The sequence below is a fragment of the Triticum urartu genome, chromosome 3A (genome assembly GCF_056163025.1).
Source record: "Triticum urartu cultivar PI428250 chromosome 3A, HENAU_Tu73, whole genome shotgun sequence".
NCBI classification, from domain to species: domain Eukaryota; kingdom Viridiplantae; phylum Streptophyta; class Magnoliopsida; order Poales; family Poaceae; genus Triticum; species Triticum urartu.
In genome coordinates, this window is record NC_141875.1 from 309,162,343 (window position 1) to 309,187,785 (window position 25,443).

The window sequence follows — 25,443 nt, forward strand, 5'->3', positions numbered from 1 at the left end:
AGTTTCCAGGTGTGGTTGAATTGACAACTCAGCTGCTAATACTTGAGAATATTCTTTGGCTCCCCTTGTGTCGAATCAATAAATTTGGGTTGAATACTCTACCCTCGAAAACTGTTGCGATCCCCTATACTTGTGGGTTATCAAGACTATTTTATGGCGCCGTTGCTGGGGAGCATAGCTCTATTCTTTGAGTCGCTTGGGATTTATATCTGCTTATCATTATGAAGAACTTGATAGATCCAAAAACCAAGATTTATCCCTCAACTACGAGGGGAGGTAAGGAACTGCCATCTAGCTCTGCAATTGATTCACCTTCCGTTTTGAGTAAGCTTGCGACACCTAAACCTTCTTCTGCTATTGATTCTGATATGTCGCATATTATTGATGATGCCACTTCTGCTATGCATGATACTTATGATGAAACTACTTCTATGCCTGATACTACTGTGCCACTTGGTGAATTTCTTGATGAACAACTTGCTAGGGCTAGAGAGAATGAAATTATTGAAACTGATAATACTGATGAAAGTGATTATGAAGGCTCTCCTAATAAATATGAATTACCTGTTGTGCCTGAGTGCTATGTTATGGATGAAGAAACTAAAAGAGACTTTCTTGCTTGCAATGATAGAAGTGATCTTAAGAAATTATTAGCTAAGCTTAAACGAAAGGCTCTGAATGCTAGAATGAAATATGATCCTGCTTATGCTACTTCACCTGTCTTTGTTACTGATAAGGATTATGAATTCTCTATTGATCCTGATATAATTACTTTGGTTGAATCTGATCCTTTTTATGGCTATGAATCTGAAACTTTTGTGGCACATCTTACTAAATTAAATGATATAGCTACCCTATTCACTAATGATGAGAGAAGTCGCTACTTTTATATCCTTAAAATATTTCCGTTCTCATTAAAGGGTGATGCTAAGATATGGTTTAATTCTCTTGATCCTGGTTGTGTGCGTAGTCCCCAGGATATGATTTATTACTTCTCTGCTAAATATCTCCCTCTCATAAGAAACAAGCTGCCTTAAGGGATATATATAATTTTGTGCAAATTGAAGAAGAGAGTCTCCCACAAGCTTGGGGGAGGCTTCTCCAATTACTTAATGATTTGCCTGATCATCCTCTTAAGAAAAATGAAATACTTGATATCTTTTATAATGGACTAACTGATGCTTCCAGAGATTACCTCAATAGTTGTGTTGGTTCTGTTTTCAGGGAAAGAACGCGGATGAAGCTTAAATTCTATTGAATAATATGTTGACAAATGAAAATAATTGGACACTTCCTGAGCCAACTCCTGAGCCTATTCCTAAACCAACTCCGAAGAAAAGGGGTGTTCTATTTCTCAGTCCTGAAGATATGCAAGAGGCAAAGAAATCCATGAAATAAAAGGGTATTAAAGCTGAAGATGTTAAGAATTTACCTCTTATTTAAGAAATACATGGTCTTAATTTACCGCCTGTTGAAGAAATATATGGTTTTAATCCATCGCCTATTGAAGAAACACATGGTCTTGATAACCCGACACAGGTAGTAAAGGTAAATTCTCTCTATAGATATGATAAAGCTGAAATCCCATTTACTAAGTTTGCTAGCCCATGCTTAGATGAGTTTGATAAATTTATGGTTAAGAAAGAAGACTTCAATGCTTATTTTGGTAGAGAATTAAAACGCAGTGCTGATATGCTTGAACACTTGGGTGATTATATGGCTTATGTCAAAGGTGAACTTAACTTATTAATAAACATGCTTCTATGGTTACCACTCAAGTAGAACAAGTACTTAAAGCTCAAAATGATTTGCTCAATGAATTGAATAATAAGAATAAGGACTATGTTGTTAGAGTGGCTACTAGAACTGGTAAAATGACCCAGGAACCTTTGTATCATGAAGGCCACCCTAAGAGAATTGAGCAAGATTCTCAGAGAAATAATATAGATGCACCTAGTCCTTCTAAAAGGAAGAAAAATAAAAATGATAGGACTTTGCATGCTTCTAGTGAACCTGTTATTGACACACCTGAGAATCCCAATGATATTTCTATTTTTGATCCTGAAACACAATCTGGTAATGAACACGAAACTAGTGATAATGTTAATGATGATGTTCATGTTGATGCTCAACCTAGCAATGATAATGATGTAGAGATTGAACCTGCTGTTCATCTTGATAACCCACAATCAAAGAATCAACGTTATGATAAAAGAGACTTTGTTGCTAGGAAACATGGTAAGGAAAGAGAGCCTTGGGTTCAGAAACCCATGCCTTTTCCTCCTAAGCCATCCAAGAAAAAGGATGATGAGGATTTTGAGCGCTTTGCTGAAATGATTAGACCTATCTTTTTGCGTATGCGTTTGACTGATATTGTCAAAATGATTCCTTATGCTAAGTACATGAAAGAAATTGTTACTAATAAAAGAAAGATACCGGAAGCTGAAATTTCCACCATGCTTGCTAATTACACTTTTAAGGGTGGAATACGTAAGAATTTAGGAGATCCTGGAGTACCCACTATACCATGATCCATTAAAAGAAATTATGTTAAAACTGCTTTATGTGATCTTGGAGCCGGTGTTAGTGTTATGCCTCTCCCTTTATATCGTAGACTTGATTTGAATAAGTTGACACCTACTGAAATATCTTTGCAAATGGCTGATAAATCAACTACTATACATGTCAGTATTTGTGAGGATGTGCCTGTTGTGGTTGCAAACGTTACTATTTTAACGGACTTTGTTATTCTTGATATTCTCGAGGACAATAGTATGTCTATTCTTCTTGGAAGACCCTTTTTGAATACTGCAGGGGCTGTTATTGATTGAACCAAAGGCAATGTCACTTTTCATGTTAATGGTAATGAGCATACGGTACATTTTCCAAGGAAACAACCTCAAGTCCACAGTATCAATTCTATTGGAAAAATTCCATCGATTATTTTTGGAGGTTTTGAATTTCCTCTTCCTACTGTCAAGAAGAAATATGATATTCTTATTGTTGGGGATGTGCATATCCCCGTCGAGGTAACCTAGTGTTATTCGAAAATTCTCCGGTTCCATGTTATTCGAAATGAGTTTGTTAGCAAGACCTGATCAACCTTGTTAGTGGATTCCTTTTGATGATCATGAGATGGATGAATTTAGAAAACACAACTCTTTGTACCCTCTTTTTACTTTCTGTTATTTATACTAAATAAAATAAAAATATTATTTTCTATCTGTTATCTGAATTATCCGTGCAATATAAAAATACCCCAAAAATAAAAGTTCTCCAAATGTCCTAAAATTTAAATATGATTTTTTCTGGAATATTTGAGAATATTTGGCACTGAGAACACAACAGGGGGGCATCCACCTGGCTACGAGGGTGGAGGGCGCGCCCTATCCCCCTGGGTGCGCCCCCTGCCTCGTGGGCCCACGGTGGCCCTCCTCCACTTATTCCTGCACCCAGACACTCCTTCTTCCTCCCACAAACACCATTATCTTAGCTCAAGCACGAGTTCTAGCTCATTTTTCTGCGATTTTCGATCTCCTTGCTCAAAGCACCTCTCACAAAACTGCTTTGGGAGATTGTTCCTTGGTATGTGACTCCTCCATTGGTCCAATTAGGTTTTGTTCTAGTGCTTTATTCATTGCAAATTTGTGCTGCCTAGGTGACCATGTTCTTGAGCTTGCATGTCAAATTTATGTGGTTCCAAGTAGTTTTGATGCATGATATAGGCTCTAGGCACTTGTAGGAGTAGTTGCTATCAATTTTGTTGAGTTTGGTTCACTTTTATTTGAATTTACTAAAAATTTCAGAATTTTTCAGAAAATAATGAAGAGATTTTTGAGGGGCTCATCGAGCCGAAGCTCGAAGGAAAAGCAAAATGAAGAAGCAAAGAGGCCCAAATATAATCTGCCTCGCATCGCAGAGGTTCGGCTGTGTGAATGGCCTTGTGATGATTTCTTGAGAGCAGCCGGGATTTATGATGATTTCTATGAATTGGCTGAGAATGCAGGCCTCACTGCCTTCCTCCACGACCAGCGCGAATAGTATCTCTTACTCGCCAATATTCATTTCCATGCTAGGATCTCACCACCTATGGTGGAATTTTATTTATATGATGAGCATAAGGAGATGTCACTTTGTGATTTTTGTCGGGTTTGTTTGATCCCTTTCAAGGGCATCATAGAGGAACCACATCGCGGCGATGTGGATGGGCTTATTGATACCATCACTGTAGGGGAAACGAGGAAGGTTTTCGATGCATGAACTACTAGCATACACTTTCCTATTCTATGTTACTTTGCTATATTTGCTAGTAGATGCTTAATTGGGCGTGGAAACTGTGGAAACCTGAGTGCCCTGATATTGTTATTTTGTGCCACGCCTTATTTCGTGATGATACATTCAGCACGGGTGCTATTATTGCAAAGCGGTTAAATCTTAACCGTACTAAGGGCCCCGTCTTTGGAGGCATCTTCGCCTCGCGCCTAGCTGCCCATTTTAACATACCTATTAGGCATTATGAGAAGGAAGAAAAATTGCTGCCTCATGTTTATTTAGATTATAAGAGTATGGTAGCACACGATTTTATTGTTAAGAATAGGGGAAATGAGCTCAAATACAAATTGTTCTTTGATAAACATCATCCTGAGACTATTACCCTGCCTGCTCCTTCCTTGTTTGATTTATCTGCAGGCAAGTACCTTGTTCCGTTGGAGGTTATTCACGCCTACCGGAACCCTACATCAGCCATAGAGCTAGAGTCGGAACCACAAGTTGATCCTCCATGACAGTCTAATTACCAGTGGGATCCGGAGATGATTGCCAACCAGTGGCAATCAGAGTCTTCTTCTTCTCAGTACGACCCCAACTATTACTATGGATATCCGCCAGGCCAACTGTGGCATTAGACCAACTTAGGACAAAAGCCTAAGCTTGGGGGAGTACGTATTTCTCACCGACATTACATTCATGTTCACACACTCATTGCTAGATGTCGGTGCTCATACTTTTTCATTGTAATATCCATGCTAGTTTATTTCCTTTTTATGCTTTCCTCTTGTGTGTTTCATAAACCTTAAAAAAACCAAAAAAATTAGTTGTAGTTTTTAATTAGTTTACTTTCCATGCTTGTAGTAGTAATTAAAAAGAAAACCCAAAAATATTTCTTGTTCTTCTTTTGCTTATTGGGAGCTTTCCCGTGTAAATAGTTTTATTTCTTTTCTTTTCTTTGGGGGTCGATAGGAGAAGATCATGATTAAATTGTTGAAGTGGCTCTTATATGCATTATTGTTGATCTGACAAAGAGCCTATATTACCTTGTCTTCTCTCTTGAATTGAATGCTTGCAGATTCCAGCTTAGTCCAATGCATGTGCACTATTATTATTGTCCACACTATTCGGTCGTGCAAGTGAAAGGAAATAATGATGATTATATGATGAACTTATTGAGATGAGAAAAGCTGGTATGAAGTCGACCTCTCTTGCTTTTGTAAATATGATTAGTTCATCGTTCCTGATTCAGCCTATTATGAATAAACATGTTTGCAATGACAATTAGAGATCATAGTTTCTTATGACATGCTTAATTAGCTAGGAGCTTATAATGGTTTACCTTGCGTGCCAACATGCTATTAAAATGGTTGTGATGTGGTATGATAGGGTGGTATCGTCTTTTGAACGATTCGAGTGGCTTGACTTGGCACATGTTCACGCATGTAGTTGAAACAAAATCAACATAGCCTCTATGATATTTATGTTCATGGTGCATTATATCCTACTCATGCTTGCATTCGTTGTTGATTAATTTTAATGCATGTTCATGAATGTTGTCGCTCTCTAGCCGGTCGCTTCCCAGTCTTTATCTAGCCTTCACCTGTACTAAGCGGGAATACTGCTTGTGCATCCAATCCCATAAACCCCAAAGTTATTCCATATGAGTCCACCGTACCTACCTATATACGGTATCTACCTGCCGTTCCAAGTAAATTTGTATGTGCCAAACTCTAAACCTTCAAATAAATATCCTGTTTTGTATGCTCGAATAGCTCATGTATCAACTAGGGCTGTCCGTATCTTCCATGTTAGGCGGGTTGTTCTCAAGAGGAGTGGACTCCGCTCCTCACTCACGAGAAAATGGCTGGTCACCGGGATGCCCAGTCCCATGCTTTATGCAAACCAAATCAAAATAATTGCAAACAAAACTCCCCTGGGACTCTTGTTAGTTGGAGGCACTCGTTGTTTCGAGCAAGCCATGGATTGATGCTTGCTGGTGGAGGGGAGTATAAACTTTACCATTCTGTTTGGGAACCGCCTATAATGTGTGTAGCATGGAAGATATCACCATCGCTTGGTTGTTATGTTGACAATGAAAGTATACCGCTCAAAATATTATTCATCTCTATTTTAAAGCAGAGCTCTGGCACCTCTACAAATCCCTGCTTCCCTCTGCGAAGGGCCTATCTATTTACTTTTATGTGGAGTCATCCTCCTCTTATTAAAAAGCACCAGTTGGAGAGCACCGCTGTCATTTGTATTCATTACTGTTAGTTTACATTGAGTATGACTTGACTGGATCTCTTTTACCATGAATTACAATGTCTAGTCAGTCCTTGATCTTTAAAGGTGCTCTGCATTTATGTTTTGCGGTCTCAGAAAGGGCTAGCAAGATACCATCTTGTTATATCATATTATGATTGTTTTGAGAAAGTGTTGTCATCCGAGATTTATTATTATTGCTCGCTAGTTGATTATGCTATTGATATGAGTAAACATGAGACCTAAGAGTTATTGTGAATATGGTTAGTTTATAATCTTTGCTGAAAACTTGAATGCTGGCTTTACATATTTACAACAACAAGAGCAAACAGAGTTTGTAAAAGTTTTTCTTTATCACTTTCAGTTTTTCAATTGAATTGCTTGAGGACAAGCAAAGGTTTAACCTTGGGGGAGTTGATATGTCTCCATCATATCTACTTTCCCAAACACTTTTGCCCTTGTTTTGGACTCAAACTTGCATGATTTGAATGGAACTAACTCGGACTGACGCTGTTTTCAGCAGAATTGCCATGGTGTTATTTATGTGCAGAAACAAAAGTTCTCGGAATGACCTAAAACTCCACGGAGCGTATTTTTGGAAATAATAAAAAATACTAGCAAAAGATCAAGGCCAGGGGGCCCACACCCTAGCCACGAGGGTGGGGGCGCGCTTGCCCCCTTGGGCGCGCCCCCTACCTTGTGGGCCCCCTGGAGCTCCTCGGACCTCAACTCCAACTATATATATTCGTGTTCGGAGAGAGAAAATAAAGGAGAAAGATTCATCATGTTTTACGATACGGAGCCGCCGCCAAGCGCTAAACTCTCTCGGGAGGGCTGATCTGGAGTCCGTTCGGGGCTCCGAAGAGGGGAATCCGTCGCCATCGTCATCATCAACCATCCTCCATTACCAATTTCATGATGCTCACCGCCGTGCGTGAGTAATTCCACCGTAAGCTTGCTGGATGGTGATGGGTTGGATGAGATTTATCATGTAATCGAGTTAGTTTTGTTAGGGTTTGATCCCTAGTATCCACTATGTTCTGAGATTGATGTTGCTATGACTTTGCTATGCTTAATGCTTGTCAGCAGGGCCCGAGTGCCATGATTTCAGATCTGAACCTATTATGTTTTCATGAATATATGTGAGTTCTTGATCCTATCTTGCAAGTCTATAGCCACCTACTATGTGTTATTATCTAGCAACCCTGAAGTGACAATAATCGGGACCACTTCCGGTGATGACCTTAGTTTGAGGAGTTCATGTATTCACTATGTGTTAATGCTTTGGTATGGTACTCTATTAAAAGGAGGCCTTAATATCCCTTAGTTTCCACTAGGACCCCGCTGCCACGGGAGGGTAGGACAAAAGATGTCATGCAAGTTCTTTTCCATAAGCACGTATGACTATATTCGGAATACATGCCTACATTACATTGATGAATTGGAGCTAGTTCTGTGTGACCCTAGGTTATGACTGTTACATGATGATGTAACACCCACGATGTGGCTATATCTCCCACGTGTCGGAGCACGACTTAGAGGCATAACCGCATTGTAGGCATGTCGCAAGAGGGGTAATCTTTACACATCCCATGTACTGAATGAGAAAGAGGTATAGAGTTGGCTTACAGTCGCCACTTCACACAATACATGAATATAACATTACATCATCCATATACAAACAAGGTCTGACTATGGAACCAAAATAAAAGAGGACTACCCCTAATGCAAAAGATCCCCGATCGCCCCGACTGGGCTCCTCTACTGATCAACTGAAACGAAACAACACAAAGACCGAGATCTTCATCGAGCTCCTCCCTGAGCTCGGTTGCGTCACCTGCATGGTATCATCGGCACCTGCAACTGGTTTTGGAAGTAAACTGTGAGTCACGGGGACTTAGAAATCTCACACCCTCGCGATGAAGACTATTTAAGCTTATGGGTAGGGAAAAGGTATGAGGTGGAGCTGCAGCAAGCACTAGAATATATGATGGCTAACATACGCAAATGAGAGCAAGAAGAGAAGGCAAAGCACGGTCGAGAACTAGAAGTGATCAAGAAGTGATCCTGAAACTACTTACGTTCAAGCATAACTCCAACACCGTGTTCACTTCCCGGACTCCGCCGGAAATAGACCATCACGGCTACACACACGGTTGATGCATTTTAATTAAGTTAAGTGTCAAGTTTTCTACAAACAGACATTAACAAATTCCCATCTGCCCATAACCGCGGGCACGGCTTTCGGAAGTTCAAAACCCTGTAGGGGTGTCCCAACTTAGCCCATCACAAGCTCTCACGGGCAACGAAGGATATTCCTTCTCCCAGGAAGACCCGATCAGGCTCGGAATCCCGGTTACAAGACATTTCGACAATGGTAAAACAAGACCAGCAAAGCCGCCCGATGCGCCGATATCCTGATAGGAGCTGCACATATCTCGATCTCAGGGCAACACCGGATAGGTCAAGCTACGAGTAAAACCAACCCTCAAGTTTCCCCGAGGTGGCCCCGCAGGTTACCCATTTCGGACCAACACTTAGAGAAGCACTGGCCTGGGGGTTAAAATAAAGATGACCCTTGAGTCTGCAGAACCCAAGGGGAAGGTGATAGGTTGTTAGTGCAAATGGTAAAACCAAGGTTGGGCCTTGCTGGAGGAGTTTTATTAAAGGGGAACTGTCAAGGGGTTCCCATAACACCCAACTGCGTAAGGAACGCAAAATCAAGGAACATAACACCGGTATGACGGAAACTAGGGCGGCAAGAGTGGAACAAAACACCAGGCATAAGGCCGAGCCTTCCACCCGTTACCAAGTATATAGGTGCATTAAAGTAAACAAGATATATTGTGATATCCCAACAAATATCCATGTTCCAACATGGAACAAACTCCAATCTTCACCTGCAACTAACAACGCTATAAGAGGGGCTGAGCAAAGCGGTAACAAAGCCAAACAATGGTTTGCTAGGACAAGGTGGGTTACAGGCTTGACATGGCAACATGGGAGGCATGATATAGCAAGTGGTAGGTATCGCAGCATAGGCATAGCAATAGCGCGAGCAACTAGCAAGCAAAGATAGAAGTGATTTCGAGGGTATGGTCATCTTGCCTGCAAAGTTCCCCGAGAAGACAAAAGCTTGATCCTCGCAAATGTACTCAACGGGTACCTCGAACACGAACTCGTCTCCCGGCTCTACCCAAGGCAAGAACACAAGCAAAGGAAACAACAATCAACCATGGTGCAATGCGCAAGCAACATGGTGCAAAACATGGCATGATATGCGGGATGTGATATGCAATGCATATGCGAGCTCCGGGAGGAAAAGATTGAATCAGGCCTCAACTTGGCAAACCAAGAGCGCCGCTGGAAAGATGAGTTGATTTCGGTCGAAATCGATATAAAGATCACCGGAATCGGATGCACGGTTTGCAAATGGCAAACAAAACAATAATGGCACTATGCTGCGATTAACAACACGAAGCCATCTAGAATGCAACAAGAAACTAAGCTACTACACTCCAACATAGCAACAAAGCACATGGCAGTGATCCATTCAAGATGCTTGCCAAAAGATGAACACTGAGCTATGGCTAAATCACACAATAGGAGGTTCAAACAAGCATGGCAAAAGTGCAAAAGATATCAGGTTCACAGACTTAGTGAAAATAACATGTCAGGATTTAACACCAGGAAGCAATGTTTAGAGCAAGAGAACAACATGCTACAGGAACATAACATGGCAAAGCAAGGCATGGCATGAAACTAATCAAATCATATAACAAAAGTCCCTTACTGACCATAAGCCAAAAGGGATCAGAAGATATGATGGCAACCATGTGAACATAGCAAGTTTCGTTAAGAGATCCAGACTTGACAGAAAACTGGACATGGCATAAACAGAATTACGTAGGCATGTTTGCGAGCTCGATGCACTCAACACAGGGTATTGCATGACAAACTAAGCATACTACCAGCAAGCAGACATGATTATGAAGCTAACCATGGCAAGAACAAACTCATAGCATGCATGGATCAACTACAACAACCTTGGCAAAATTGATTAACACGTAAACAATCTGCCAGGAACATTTTATAGAAAAATTAGAGCAAGATTGAGTCATGCTAGGGCACTCCATAATTTCAAACAAAGACATGGATGGATAGAGCATAACAATATCTCAAAATCAACCTTACTGAAAATGCTCAAAAGAGGCATGGATCACTCTGTAGCAACATGAATACATGGCATAAAAATAACAGCAGGAAAAGGACTTAGTGAAATTCTAATTCCCTGGAATCAGCAACATCACAAGAGCTACTTTGCATGCTTGTGCTAGTCACCACATTGATCACAAAAATACATGGCATATACCCCTGTAAAGATGGCATGGCATATAACAAAACACATGTAGAGCTCATACTCATATGCAGCACACATTAATCATGGCAAAAATGACAAATGCTCAAAAACGGATAAGAATCAGCACCTAACATTTTATAGCACTCGTGCAACAGCATTTAGGGCATCAAGATGGACTCAAACAAGCATGGTGCAATGGAATGAAATGAAGAGGGCAACAAGATGAACATTTTGATAACTCATGCACGCAAAAATGGAGCAACGGTCATAGAGTTATGGCATGTTGAACAGAGGCATATGACATAAGAATTCCTGGGACTTAGTCGTTTCAGCACTGAGCGTCAAGTAGTAAATGTCGCACGGGGGCGGAGGATAGCTGGGCGCTCACCATGGGCCCTTGGGCCGAATCGAAGTGGCCTGAGGGGGAGGCGGAGCTGGGCCTGCAGCGGGGCCCGTTGTAACACCCTCGATGCGACTATATCTCCCACGTGTCGAGGCACGACTTAGAGGCATAATCGCATTGAAGGCATATGTCGCAAGTCACGCAATCATCACAAACATCCCATGTAGTATAGATAATAAAAGGGATAACATAGTTGGCTTACACTCGCCACGTCAATCAAGTACATAAATACATCATCCAAACACTCATGGCCCGACTACGGCGCCAAAATAAAAGATAACCCCAACATGCGACACGGTCCCAATCACCCCCAATAGGGCACCACTACTGATCATCAGGAAAGGAAACTGTAAGTGCATCTAGTGCCACCCCTAGTTGGTTTTGGAGTATTGACGACAAACCTAGTTGAGGGACTAATGTGTTTGTGAGAATTGCAGGATAACACAGGTAGAAGTCCCTCATTGATTCAGTTTTCCTACCAAAGATGACCCCTAAAAATGTACGAAGACATTGAAGTCAATGGTGGTATATGAAGATATTCACATTGAAGACTATGACAAGAGAAGACACCACGTGAAGCCTATGGAACTCGAAGACTTAGATCTTTCGTAGTTCTCTTTCATTTGTGTTGAGTCATAGGGACCACCGTACTGTTAAGTGGGGTCCAAGAGAACCAGTCAGAATGACTGAAGTGATGCCTAAACCAAAACCTATGTCTTCGAGTGAAGACTATGAGAGCGAATCTTGTCCAGAGTCGAACAAGTCAGCTTTGCTTGTAGCCCAAGTAAAGTTGCCGTGTGAGTTTGAAATCTGACCGTTGGAACACGTGCCAGTTCCTTAGTGACCCAGGGTCATTTCGGACAAATCAGGTCGGGTTGCCAAGTGGCTATAAATAGCCCACCCCCTACAACCATAAACGGTTGGCTGCTCAGATTTAGTGCACGGCTTTTGTCGTTTGAGAGCAACCCACCTCGAAGCCTTTGAGAGAGAGAATTCCTTGCGAGGATAAAGCCCTAACCACCCAGAGCCAGAGAGAATTGGGCATCACTTAAGTCTTCTTGTCTGAGTAATCTGAAGACTTATTACACTTGAGGACTATGCATCCTCCAGCCGGTTAGGCGTCGCGTTCTGAGCATCCAAGAGACATTGTGGATTGCCGGTGAACGAAGTCTGTGAAGGTTTGGGAGTCTACCTTGAAGACTTACCAGAGTGATTGGGCGAGGTCTGTGTGACCTTAGCTCAAGGAGAATATGCTGAGGACTGGGTGTCCTGAGCTGCGTGTTCAGGACTGGGTGTCCGGGACTGTGTGTCCTAAGGTTTAAATACCTAGCCGCTCCAACCAGACGTACAGTTGTCACAGCAACTGGAACTGGTCCAACAAATCATTGTCTTCAACGAGTCACTGGTTTCATCTTCACTTCCTTTACTTACTGTTACTCATTGTGAAGTCATTGCATGTCTGTTCTATCTTTTGTCTTCACAACGTGAGTGTATTATCTGTTTGGCTTCGCAATATCTTCCTACCTGATCCTTACTACACTGCAGCTATTTGTCATTGTGCTTTCACTCTATTGAATACTTGACCATGGCTTGCCTAGTGTAGTCTACCTTTCGCTGCATAGTAATAGGCATATCTCTACTGTTTGTCTTCATAACTTCCACGTTCTGAAGACTTTCATAAAAATCGCCTATTCACCCCCCTCTAGTCGATATAATGCACTTTCAATTGGTATCAGAGCAAGGTGCTCCCTTGTTCTGTGTGATTCGGTTTAACCACCTGGAGTTTTAGCTAGGTCTACTGCAGGGATAATTAAAGTCTCCGCTGCGTGCCCCGTCTTCGATGGAATTGAATATGCCTACTAGAAGAATAAGATGCGCATGCATCTTGAAGCCATTGACGTCGACCTATGGTATGTTGTCGAGAACGCGTTCCCAAGGCCGGAGAAGGTGTCACTGCTGCTGATGTCAAGAAATTCGTTCAACTGGACTCTACTGCCAAGAATATCATCTGTGGTCATCTGACCAAAGGACAGTATGGCCGTGTGAGTGCTTTGAAGACATCCAAGCTGGTCTGGGACTGGCTCTCCAAGGTCAATGAAGGCATCTCAACCCAGAGAGATCAGAGAATAAGTGTTCTTCGCAACCTCTTCAACCGCTTCAAGCGAAATGACAATGAGAATTTCCAGCACACATTTGATCGACTCACTGACATCACAAATGAGCTTCGCGCCGTCGGCGCCACTGAGATCACCAAACATGAAGTCGTCAAGACGCTGCTGAGATCACTTGATAGTTCATTTGACATCCTAGCCCTGATGATTCAAGAACGTCCTGATTTCAAGACACTCGATCCGTCTGACATACTTGAGAGGCTCAACACACATGAGTTTCAGCTTTCTGAGAAAAGAGATATCTACGGTCCAAACTATGGGCGAACTCGTGCCTTGAAGGCAAAAGTTGTTTCCTCATCTGAAGAAGAATCTGACAGCAGTTCTGATGATCCTGAAGACATTGGAAGGGAACTTGCAATGCTTGTGAAGAAGTTCCAAAAATTCACCAAGAAGAAAGGCTTCAGAAAGTCTTCACAATCAAGCTCAAGGAATGATGAAGCTTCTGCTCATGACTACAAGAAGAAAACATGCCACAAGTGCAAGAAAACTGGACACTTCATCTCTGAGTGTCCACAGTGGGACGATGAGAACAAAAGGAAGAAGAAGAGCAAGGAATATGACTCTGACGACAAGAAGAAGAAGAAATACTCAAAGTCTTCTTCCAAGTCTTCCTCAAAGTCTTCATCACACAAGAAGAGCTCATCTGGCAAGGCACGTGTGTTTGTTGACAAGGAAATGGATTCAGAGGAGGAGTCCGCTTCTGAGGAGGTAGAGGTGGAGTCTGAGGAGGAGTCTGATTCTGGCATTGCAAGTCTGGCTACAGCATACGTCGCCAAGTCCATCTTCAACACTGAAGACAATGACTTCATCACCGACACCGATGCAAATGACAAGGACTACTCCGCTCCTACCTACTGCTTCATGGCACGCGGTGCCAAGGTAAACACACGCACTACTCACTATCAAACATCTAGCGACGATGACTCTGATTGTGGTTGGAAACCCAGCTACAAAACACTTGCTAAAATTGCAACTAAACAACAGAAAGCTATGGAACATATTCAAAAACTGTTAGACAGAAGCGATGATCTGTTGGGTGCTGAAATGACTCGATCTGAATCCTTAATTGAAGACATAAAAAATCTTCACGTTAAGTATCAGGAACTTGAAAGTCGTCATGATACTCTCTCAACAACTCATGAAAAGCTTTCCTATGATTATCTTCAAAGGAAGCAAGATCTTGAGAAATTGAGAGCGGCTCATGAAGATCTTCAAAAGGAAAACGAGTCACTTCGCGCCAAACAGATCAGTTCCGCTCAGGAAGGATTTGAACCACCATGTCTTAAATGCATTGAGCGTGATAATGCTACTTCTGTTGCTGAATGTTCCACTGCTACTGCTGTTGCAATATCTTCAACTGTTGATATGGTAACTAACCCCTCTGCTGAGGATACCACCGCTATTAATGATGAGAATGCTAGGTTGAAGACATTGCTTGAAACAGGGATGTACAAAAGTCTTAAAGGGCATCAGACATTATGTGATGTCCTCAAGAAGCAGATTCTGAACCGAAACCCTAGGAAAGAGGGTGTTGGGTTCGTAAGGAAAATGAATGCAGATGGCTCTTACTGGAAACCTGAGCAGTACCCCAAAACCAAGTGGGTTGCTGCAAAGGAACCTTCAGTAGATCCATCCAATCTATCTGGCTTCACTTGTGCTAACCCCATTATCATTGATGAATCCTTTGATGCAAACTATGTACTGTTTAAGAATCAGAATGGTGAAGTGTTTGCCAGGTACATTGGTACTAACTGCAGGAATGGACCGCCTATGAAGAAGATCTGGGTTCCGAAAAGGTGTCTGGAAAATCTTCCTATGAATGTCTTCATGACACCTCACATGAAGAAGACAAACCTCAGACCAAAGGCTTCGTATGGTCCAAAGGCTTCATACAGAAAGAGGACTCACCTGAGTCGCACTAACGCAAATGTTTTGCAGGGAAACCATACTCAGGCATATGAATATGAGAGCGGTTCATCAAACCGCCATGTTCATATGACCAAGAACTATTCTGCCTATTCTTATGAGTACTACTGTCCGCCTGCTAGACTGTTTGCTAGGGCTCCAAGCCAAAATTCTCAGATGTTGCACTTAGACTTATTGCTTCTAAGCCACCCTTGAAGATGTGGGTGGCTAAGAAAGCTTAACTCTCTTTTGCAGGGAAAGGTCTCCAGCAGAAAACCAAAATCTTATGACTCTATTGCTGGGGACCTTAAACATCTTGTAGGGCGCAAGATCAAATGCCTGAATGGCATTACTATGTACTTCGTTCCTGAATCGCATGCTACTCTCCCTATTAGTCCTAATCTGGATCTAAGTTTTCATAACCCACTGGTTCGTCAAATGTTTTTGCTTCACAATGCTCTTGGTGAAGCCTATCCCCCTAACTGCACTGTAGGGTACGACACCAGCGTCTTCAGAATGGATTATTGACAGTGGGTGTACAAATCACATGACTGGCAAAAGAAGCCTTCTTTATGGACTCAACCTTACGTCCATCCGACAAGAGCCACATCACATTTGCTGACACTGGTAAAAGTAAGGTATTGGGTCTAGGTAGAGTTGCAATCTCAAGGGATCAACACATGGATAAAGTCATGCTTGTTGAATCCCTTGGCTTCAACTTAATGTCTGTCTCAATGCTTTGCGATTTGAACATGATCGTAATATTTGGAAAATATCGTTGCCTGGTACTAATGGAATCTGACAAGTCTCTAGTGTTTGAAGGGCATCGGAAAGATGATTTGTACATATCTTGATACCTTGGGCACTGAATTCAAGAACACTGGACTTGATACATATCTTGATACCTTGGGCATCACACATGAATTCTCAGCCCCGTACACGCCACAGCAGAATGGCGTTGTCGAACGCAAGAACAGAACACTCATTGAGATGGCCAGAACGATGCTAGATGAATACAAGACTCCATGAAAATTCTGGCCTGAAGCCATTGACACTGCATGCCATACAATCAATCGTGTTTATCTTCACAAGCTTCTGAACAAGACATCTTATGAACTCCTTACTGGCAAGAAGCCAAATGTCAGTTACTTCAGAGTATTTGGCGCAAGGTGCTGGATCAAGGACCCACATCACACCTCAAAATTTGCACCAAAAGCACATGAGGGTTTTGTGCTTGGATATGGAAAGGATTTGCACTCCTACAGAGTCTTCAATCTCTTTCATTACAAAGTGGTTGAAACAGTGGATGTGCGGTTCGATGAGACCAACGGTTCACAAAGAGAGCAGCTGCCAAATGTGCTAGATGAAGTTCCATCCAGTGAATCAATCAAGCTAATGGGAACTGGAGAAATTATACCCTCTGAAGCTCATCCTGAAGAAGAACTTATCATTTCAGCACCTTATCAACATGAAGACAATGCTCAGCCTGAAGACATTCCTTCCAACAACGACAATGGATAGCAAGAGCAAAGTCTTCGCCCTGTACATCCTCGCGTTGCCAATGAAGTGCAGATTGAAAGAATAATTGACAGCATCAATGCACCTGGTCCACTCACTCGTTCAAGGGCAACTCAGCTAGCAAATTTCTGTGGGCACTTCGCATTCGTCTCAATAGCAGAACCCAAGAAAGTTGAAGAAGCCTTCATGGAACCTGAATGGATTCAAGCTATGCAAGAAGAGCTTCAACAGTTTGAGCTGAATAATGTATGGGAACTGGTTAAGCGTCCTGATCCACGGAAGCACAATATAATAGGCACCAAATGGATATACCGCAACAAACAAGATGAGCATGGTCAAGTTATCAGAAACAAAGCTCGTCTCGTTGCTCAAGGATATACTCAAGTGGAAGGCATTGATTTCGATGAAACATTTGCTCCTGTGGCCAGACTTGAAGCCATACGTATACTGCTGGCCTATGCAAATCATCATAACATACTTCTATATCAAATGGATGTGAAGAGTGCCTTTCTCAATGGCAAGATTGAAGAAGAAGTGTATGTTGCACAACCGCGTGGGTTTGAAGATCCAAAACATCCTGACATGGTATACAAGCTCAACAAGGCACTGTATGGCCTCAAACAAGCCCCTCGGGCCTGGTATGACACACTCAAATACTTCCTGAAGAGCAAAGGCTTCATACCTGGTTCCCTAGATCCCACTCTCTTCACGAAGACATATGATGGTGAACTGTTTGTGTGCCAAATTTATGTGGATGGCATTATCTTCGGCTGCACCAATCAGAAGTACAGTGAAGAGTTTGGCTATATGATGCAAGAGCAATATCAGATGTCTATGATGGGGGAGCTGAAGTTCTTCCTCGGTCTTCAAATACGGCAACAACGCAACGGCATCTTCATATCTCAAGAGAAGTATCTCAAAGAGTGCCTGAAGAAGTTTGGTATGCAAGACTGCAAAGGCTTCACAACACCAATGCCAGCCAAACATCATCTGGGTCCCGACGACAATGGTAAAGAGTTCGATCAAAAGGTATACCGCTCCATGATTGGTTCTTTGCTTTATTTATGTGCATCTAGGCCAGATATTATGCTTAGTGTTTGCATGTGTGCTCGATTTCAAGCGGCACCAAAGGAGTCGCATCACTTAGCTGTGAAGCGAATTCTTCGATATTTGGCTCACACCCCAACTCTCGGATTATGGTATCCAAAGGGCTCAGAGTTTGATCTAGTTGGATTCTCGGATGCTGATTATGCTGGTGACAAGGTTGATCGGAAGTCTACATCAGGCACATGCCACTTTCTGGGACGATCACTTGTATGTTGGTCTTCAAAGAAGCAGAACTGTGTATCCCTCTCCACTGCTGAATCTGAATACATTGCTGCTGGATCTTGCTGCGCTCAGCTTCTGTGGATGAAGCAAACTCTCAAGGACTATGGCATTCATCTGAAGCAAGTGCCACTTTACTGCGACAACGAAAGCGCCATCAACATTGCCAACAACCCAGTTCAGCACTCGAAGACAAAGCACATAGAAATTCATCATCACTTTCTCAGAGATCATGTTGTGAAGGAAGATATTGATATCATACACGTCAACACTGAAGAGCAATTGGCAGATATCTTCACCAAGCCCTTGGATGAGAAGAGATTTTGCAAGTTACGGTGTGAGCTAAATATTCTGGAATCCTCAAATGTCCTATGATCAGGCACACATCCTAACACTTATGCATATTGATGACTTAGATGTGCAACACACGAAGTAACGTATATCTTTAATCAATGAAGACATACATTCTAAGTGTGAATACATTAATGTGGAATTTGACTTCGGAGCGCCACGATAATTGTGCGCCGTGTCTGGGTCTAATACTTCCTATACGGTGGGTAACGCCACCACCAAACGTTCTATTTTGAAGTGTTTCACTCATGGCGTTACCTTGCAATGTCTTCACATTTGGTTTGGCTTCAATCTCAACATGTCTTCATGATTATCTTCACTATGTTGATTATATAGATATATATATACTAGTGTTCTGTCCTCTACAGCATTCACTTATAACTATGTCTTCTTGTTTGAATCTTTTGAACTAAGTGAATGTGATCGGACCCTAACCTCTGTATGCTTTCTATCTCAAGTTCTATCTCTCCAAGTCATATGCATTCTATTGAAACTGTCGAATGTCTTCTCTGCGCCCTTGTCAGCAGAAGACACAGAGACATCCTTTAAGTCCGTTTTCAATGCTCATTCATCCACATGACATCCGGAGAAGTAGGAACGACCACCCGACAATCCAGGCGTGCGTGGGACGTGGAACAAACCCCAAAATTCTACATGATGGCCACGTGTCACTCAGATGCGAATCGCCAGGGGCACCTGTGTAATAGCGCAGTGCCGCCCCTGTACCTATAAATACACACTTACAGCGGTCATTATCTCTTGTTCCACCCTCGCACGAACCCTAGCGCCACCGCTAGCCCTCGACGACGCCGGCGACGAAGCGCTTCGCTGCCGCAACCTCTCCGACATCGTCTTCACGCTGATCGCGGACATCGTCCTCTCCGCCGTCGCCGTAGGTGTCCTCCGTCGCCAAGTTAGGGCACGGAAGATTGAACTGCTCGGCCTCATCTCCCACTCTGTCTAGCAGTTCCCAATGTGGTAAATAAAACTTCTTTTTACGGCCCCTTTTGATCCTATGGCTTTGTCACTTTCTACCATAAGAAGTGTCTATTCACACAAGTTAGATCTCCCTCATACTGCATCTCATAACATGCCTAGTATATTCACTTATGCTTCACAAAGTAGTTAGATTCCTCACTTGTACTGATCTGTGGGTTCGTACAAATTTGGAACCAACTTCTTACCTATGAGTGAATGTCTTCGCACGATGAGGTCAATGTCTTCTAAACTGATTTATCTTCAAAATCTTCTGAGAATGCATATGACCTCTTCCCCTTCCCTCGCACCTTAATGCTGTCACAGGTACATGTCCGTGGGAGAATCCTTTGGTTCTCATAGTCTGCATTCATTTGCAGAGTTCTTACAGCATCACATAAATTCTCTTGAAGCCAGTTCTTGTTGGTCCAGCAAGAGAAAGTCTTTGAAGCCTTTGAACGTCTTGAAGCCTTTCAAGTTAAAGTTTATGGCTTCAGAGAAAGCAGCAAGGAAGGGGGGCAGACAACGTCGTGGCGGAACATCCAGAGATCTGCCTGATGAACTCGCAGAAATGTATAAGACAGATCCTGAAGAGGATTATAGTCAGCGCAAGACCCGAATCCAATGGATTCGACGCTATTGGGCAGAACAATGGTTCAAATACCGCCTCACAACCCAAGAGTATGCTGAGAAAAGTGCCATCAAAAGACCGTGGGGAGACATCCTATACAAGAATCTTCTACCCAGGTCCAGAGATGAAGCTATTGCCCAAAGCTTCTATCCATGCATGGTCCGTGGGCCACAGCCTGATGATGCACATCCGTCGTCACTACTCTGGTGTCGTGACGACAATCTGTTCAAGCGCAACTTCCAGTTTGCCCAAAACTCAGCGAAGCAGAATAAGAAGAAATTTGGGCTAGACTTTAACCCTGGTCCCTCCGCACCAAGGGCAGATGGCACACGCGAGGCAGAACCCAATGTCATCGGTCCTTATGCCAACCTTGAAGGCCTCATTACCCGCATCTTGGTTCAAGGGACTGCAGTGAATGAGCCTCCAGCTGACTCTGAATCAGAAGAAGCTCCTGCAGTGCTGAAGCCAAAGAAGATGAAGAAGCCTAAAGCTTCAAAGCCTGCCTCTTCACCGAAAATCTCAAGGGCGAAGCCACTTGCAACTGCACCTCCTGAAGACAGTGTGCAGTCTGAAGACATATCCCGCATCTCAAAGCCCCAGAAGGCCAAGGTGCCTCTGCCACACAGCGGCCAAGAGCTCACAGCTGCTGCCATTCTGCGCAATGATGACATTGACCTGTCAAGTGATGAAGACCTAGCAGATGACGCTCTTGAGCAACTCATCAAGAGCAAAGAAGAAGCAGAAATCTTCAATGATCTGCCGCTCTTTGACGTCACCATCATCCACAACTTCATTGACGAGTGGTTTGACACGCCAAACATCAGCTTTGATGATCTGCACCTACCCATTGGCCTCAGTGTCGCCTTCCAAGGCGCCATTGCTTCAGAACTTGCTATTGCCCAGCGCATTGTTGAGCTGAAGCAGAAGATTGACAATGAAAAGGCTCAGTTCAAGAAGCATATGGCCAAGCTCAGCGTGCAAGAAGTGAAGAACTTCAAGACAATGATGCACGAGCTCAAGAAAGCCTTTGTGAAGAAGCGTGCAGAAGCTCAGGGTTCACGTGAGCGCATGAAGACTTTGGCTGACAGATGTGTGCAAGCCTATAATGAGGCTGAGAAGCGCAAGGCACTTGGACGTCCTGGCATCGACCCCAGGATGGCTGCAAAGAAGATGAAGAAGCCTGCTACGGCTGAACCTGATGCACCAAGCCAAGAAGCAGTTCCGATTGTCTTCCCAACAAGAATGATTGGCTCAAAGCCAAAGAGCCGGTCAACAGCTTCAGAGCTCAAGAAGACAAGAACTGCTGAAGCTGAAGTCAGGAAGAGGAAACACTCTGAAGCCTCTCCTACTGCCCCCACCAAGAAAAAGAGAAAGACCAAGAAAGCTCGGGCCGCTCCCACAGAGCCCTTGATAGTTGAACACATTTCTATGATTCATCCTGATGCAGAACGTCAACTAACAGTTCATGAGCCTGCTTCCACAGAGGCTCCTGAAGCTGAAGATATTCCAGCAGCTGATCCCATCGCTGCTAAAGACATTGGTCATCATGACAATGTAGAAGATGATGCAGTCCTTCCTCAGTTTGAAAACAGTGAACTCATCAGCATTGGTCGTCCACTGACGCCAATTGCCCAGGATGCCTCATGGGCGGATCGTCCACAAGAGGAAGAAGACAATGAGGCCCAGCCCACTCAATCTCCACAGGCGTCGCCCGCGTTGTGCAGGCTTCGCAAAGGTCCAAGGCCTGAAGTCTCTGCTGAAGACATTCCGGTTGCATCAGCCGAAGACGATGAAGTACCCCAAGTTTCCCCGTCTCACCAAGAAGCAGTTCTTACGGAGAACGTGCTTGTGTCCGACCCTCCAGCTCGTCAAGTGGAGGATGAAAATCTTGAGGCTGCCACAACCAACAATGAAGCTAATGTGGAGCCCTCCCCAGCAAAAGCTTCAGAAGACAGCGAAGCCACTGATCCTGACACTTCTGTTCCTGAGTCTGCTGCCGGTCCCCAATTCAACTATCATGTTGAGCACAGGCCTCAGGTCCAGAAGCCAATCCCAAGACTGCCAAGGTTCCCAGGTCCTGCATCAGCACCTGGCTCCTTCAACATCAATGGCTTCAGGGCAGACAACACGTTCTTCAATAGCTCCAGGAACCCCTACTCAAGGGAAAGGATATCATCTGATCGGTTCTGGAGCTATCCTCAGCGAAGCTATTACTCTTGCATTCTTTACAACCAAGGTCGCATCTTCCCACACAAGCGCCTTGACGTTGAAGCTACAGCTGGTCTGCCCTATCTCAAAGAAGCATTGGATTGCTTCAAGCAAGTGGGTCTGCTGCAGTTTGTTACTAATGAAGAGCATTGGAATGAAGAGCTGCTGCTACAATTCTATGCCGCACTTCACATCAAAGGGTACAGCAGAGATCCAAAGACTTGGGTCCTGGAGTGGATGACTGGCAATGTTCATCACGAAGCCAATGCATTTGACATCATTGAGCTCACTCATTTGCCCACTCCTGGCGATCTCTTCGAGCAAGGCTGTCAGCTGCATACTGAAGCTATTGAAAGCATCTTTCAGAGGCCTGAACCTAATATGAGTCAGATGCTCAGCATGATGAAGCCATTGCCCCAAGATGCTGCTTATCCCACAGAGTTCTTCGTTGAAGACCTTGAGTATCTGCCAAGAACCATCTATCACATCATCAGGCGGACTCTCTGGCCCATTAAAGGGCACTCTCCAAATGCCAAGATTGAGGGTGCAATGAAGACTTTGATATTCTATATCCTTCATGGCAAATGCTTCAATGCACAGGACTTTTTCATACGCCAACTTGCTGCATCAGGCTCTGATTTGTTTGGTTTGAAGTTCTACGCCCCTTGGATAATGCGGCTGATCAAACTTCACTTTGCTATCTCGTATCAGCCCTCAGCCCGCAACCATCGTATCTTCTTGCCTGATGTGGATACCTCTGCTGAAGCCATCTATCCTGAACCTGCCAAGCAACCTCTGAGTCTTTAGAATGCAGAACACCAGAGCTTCACTCAAAACATTGAAGGAATTGAAGCAGTCTCTCGGGTGTATCCGTTGGCTGGCACTACACGTGCACCACGCCCTGCTTCCACTGAAGCCACTGACAACACAACTGCTCCAAGACCCAAGAAGCGCACTCGTGTTCTCAATGACCGAGAGCTTCTTGTGGCCCTTCATCAGAAACAGGATAGGCATCATGACTGGCTGAAGCGTCAGATGAAAAGCCTCTTGGTGGATGTTAATCGCCTTCGAAATCTTGCCACCAAGAATGCTTTCGTTACCCATGAAACCTGTCGTCGTACATGGAAAGGGCTATCGATGATGTGTTCTGAAGCTGATCTTCAAGAGGATGGCTTCACTGAGCGATTCAAGTTTGACACCACACCTCCTAGAAGGGCTGTGATGCGAGGAACACCATCACTTGAAGACTCTGAGTTCTCTTCCTCTGCTGCCACAGTGACTGCATGAGTTATCGAGGATGAAGACGATGCTACTTCACCACCACCCTCTTCAGCACCGCCAAACACCACCAACGACCCTGCTGCTCCTGGGAACGAGTAGACACTCTATGTCTTCAAACCTTTTTGGTCCTTACTGACAAAAGGGGGAGAAGCATATGAGGATGATAGTCTTCAAGCGGGTCCATATGGGCGGGTGCTTTATATTTTGCTATCTTTTGCTTCGTGCTTACAACTCTCGTTTTGCTTCATTTGGTTCTTTGAGTTGTAACACTAAAACTTGATGGTCGTCTGCTACTTGTTTGCCACCTTGCTTTGCGAAGATAAATTCCGCTTGTGCGACGATAAATTCCGCACTTAGATCATTCTGCAGACGTCCATTGTCCATTATGCATGACATTATCTTCATATACTTTTACATGCATAGTGGATTGTCATCATAAGTTGAAGTGGATCTCCACAAGTACACCTGCCATGTGCATTTGCATTCCAAGAGCAAATTACTTATATGCACATATTCAGGGGAGCCCTTGCAACTTATGAAGACAATTCCTTATCCTTTACAAATTTCACAGATTATATTCCCCGTTGAAAACTTCAACTAGTTTGTCATCAATCACCAAAAAGGGGGAGATTGTAAGTGCATCTAGTGCCACCCCTAGTTGGTTTTGGAGTATTGACGACAAACCTAGTTGAGGGACTAATGTGTTTGTGAGAATTGCAGGATAACACAGGTAGAAGTCCCTCATTGATTCGGTTTTCCTACCAGAGATGACCCCTAAAATGTACGAAGACATCGAAGTCAATGGTGGTATATGAAGATATTCACATTGAAGACTATGACAAGAGAAGACACCACGTGAAGCCTATGGAACTCGAAGACTTAGATCTTTCGTAGTTCTCTTTCATTTGTGTTGAGTCATAGGGACCACCGTACTGTTAAGTGGGGTCCAAGAGAACCAGTCAGAATGACTGAAGTGATGCCTAAACCAAAACCTATGTCTTCGAGTGAAGACTATGAGAGCGAATCTTGTCCAGAGTCGGACAAGTCAGCTTTGCTTGTAGCCCAAGTAAAGTTGCCGTGTGAGTTTGAAATCTGACCGTTGGAACACGTGCCAGTTCCTTAGTGACCCAGGGTCATTTCGGACAAATCAGGTCGGGTTGCCAAGTGGCTATAAATAGCCCACCCCCTACAACCATAAACGGTTGGCTGCTCAGATTTAGTGCACGGCTTTTGTCGTTTGAGAGCAACCCACCTCGAAGCCTTTGAGAGAGAGAATTCCTTGCGAGGATAAAGCCCTAACCACCCAGAGCCAGAGAGAATTGGGCATCAGTTAAGTCTTCTTGTCTGAGTGATCTGAAAAATTATTACACTTGAGGACTGTGCATCCTCCAGCCGGTTAGGCGTTGCGTTCTGAGCATCCAAGAGACATTGTGGATTGCCGGTGAACGAAGTTTGTGAAGGTTTGGGAGTCTACCTTGAAGACTTACCAGAGTGATTGGGCGAGGTCTGTGTGACCTTAGCTCAAGGAGAATACGGTGAGGACTGGGTGTCCTGAGCTGCGTGTTCAGGACTGGGTGTCCGGGACTGTGTGTCCTGAGGTTTAAATACCTAGCCGCTCCAACCAGACGTACAGTTGTCACAGCAACTGGAACTAGTCCAACAAATCATTGTCTTCAACGAGTCACTGGTTTCATCTTCAGTTCCTTTACTTACTGTTACTCATTGTGAAGTCATTGCATGTCTGTTCTATCTTTTGTCTTCACAACGTGAGTGTATTATCTGT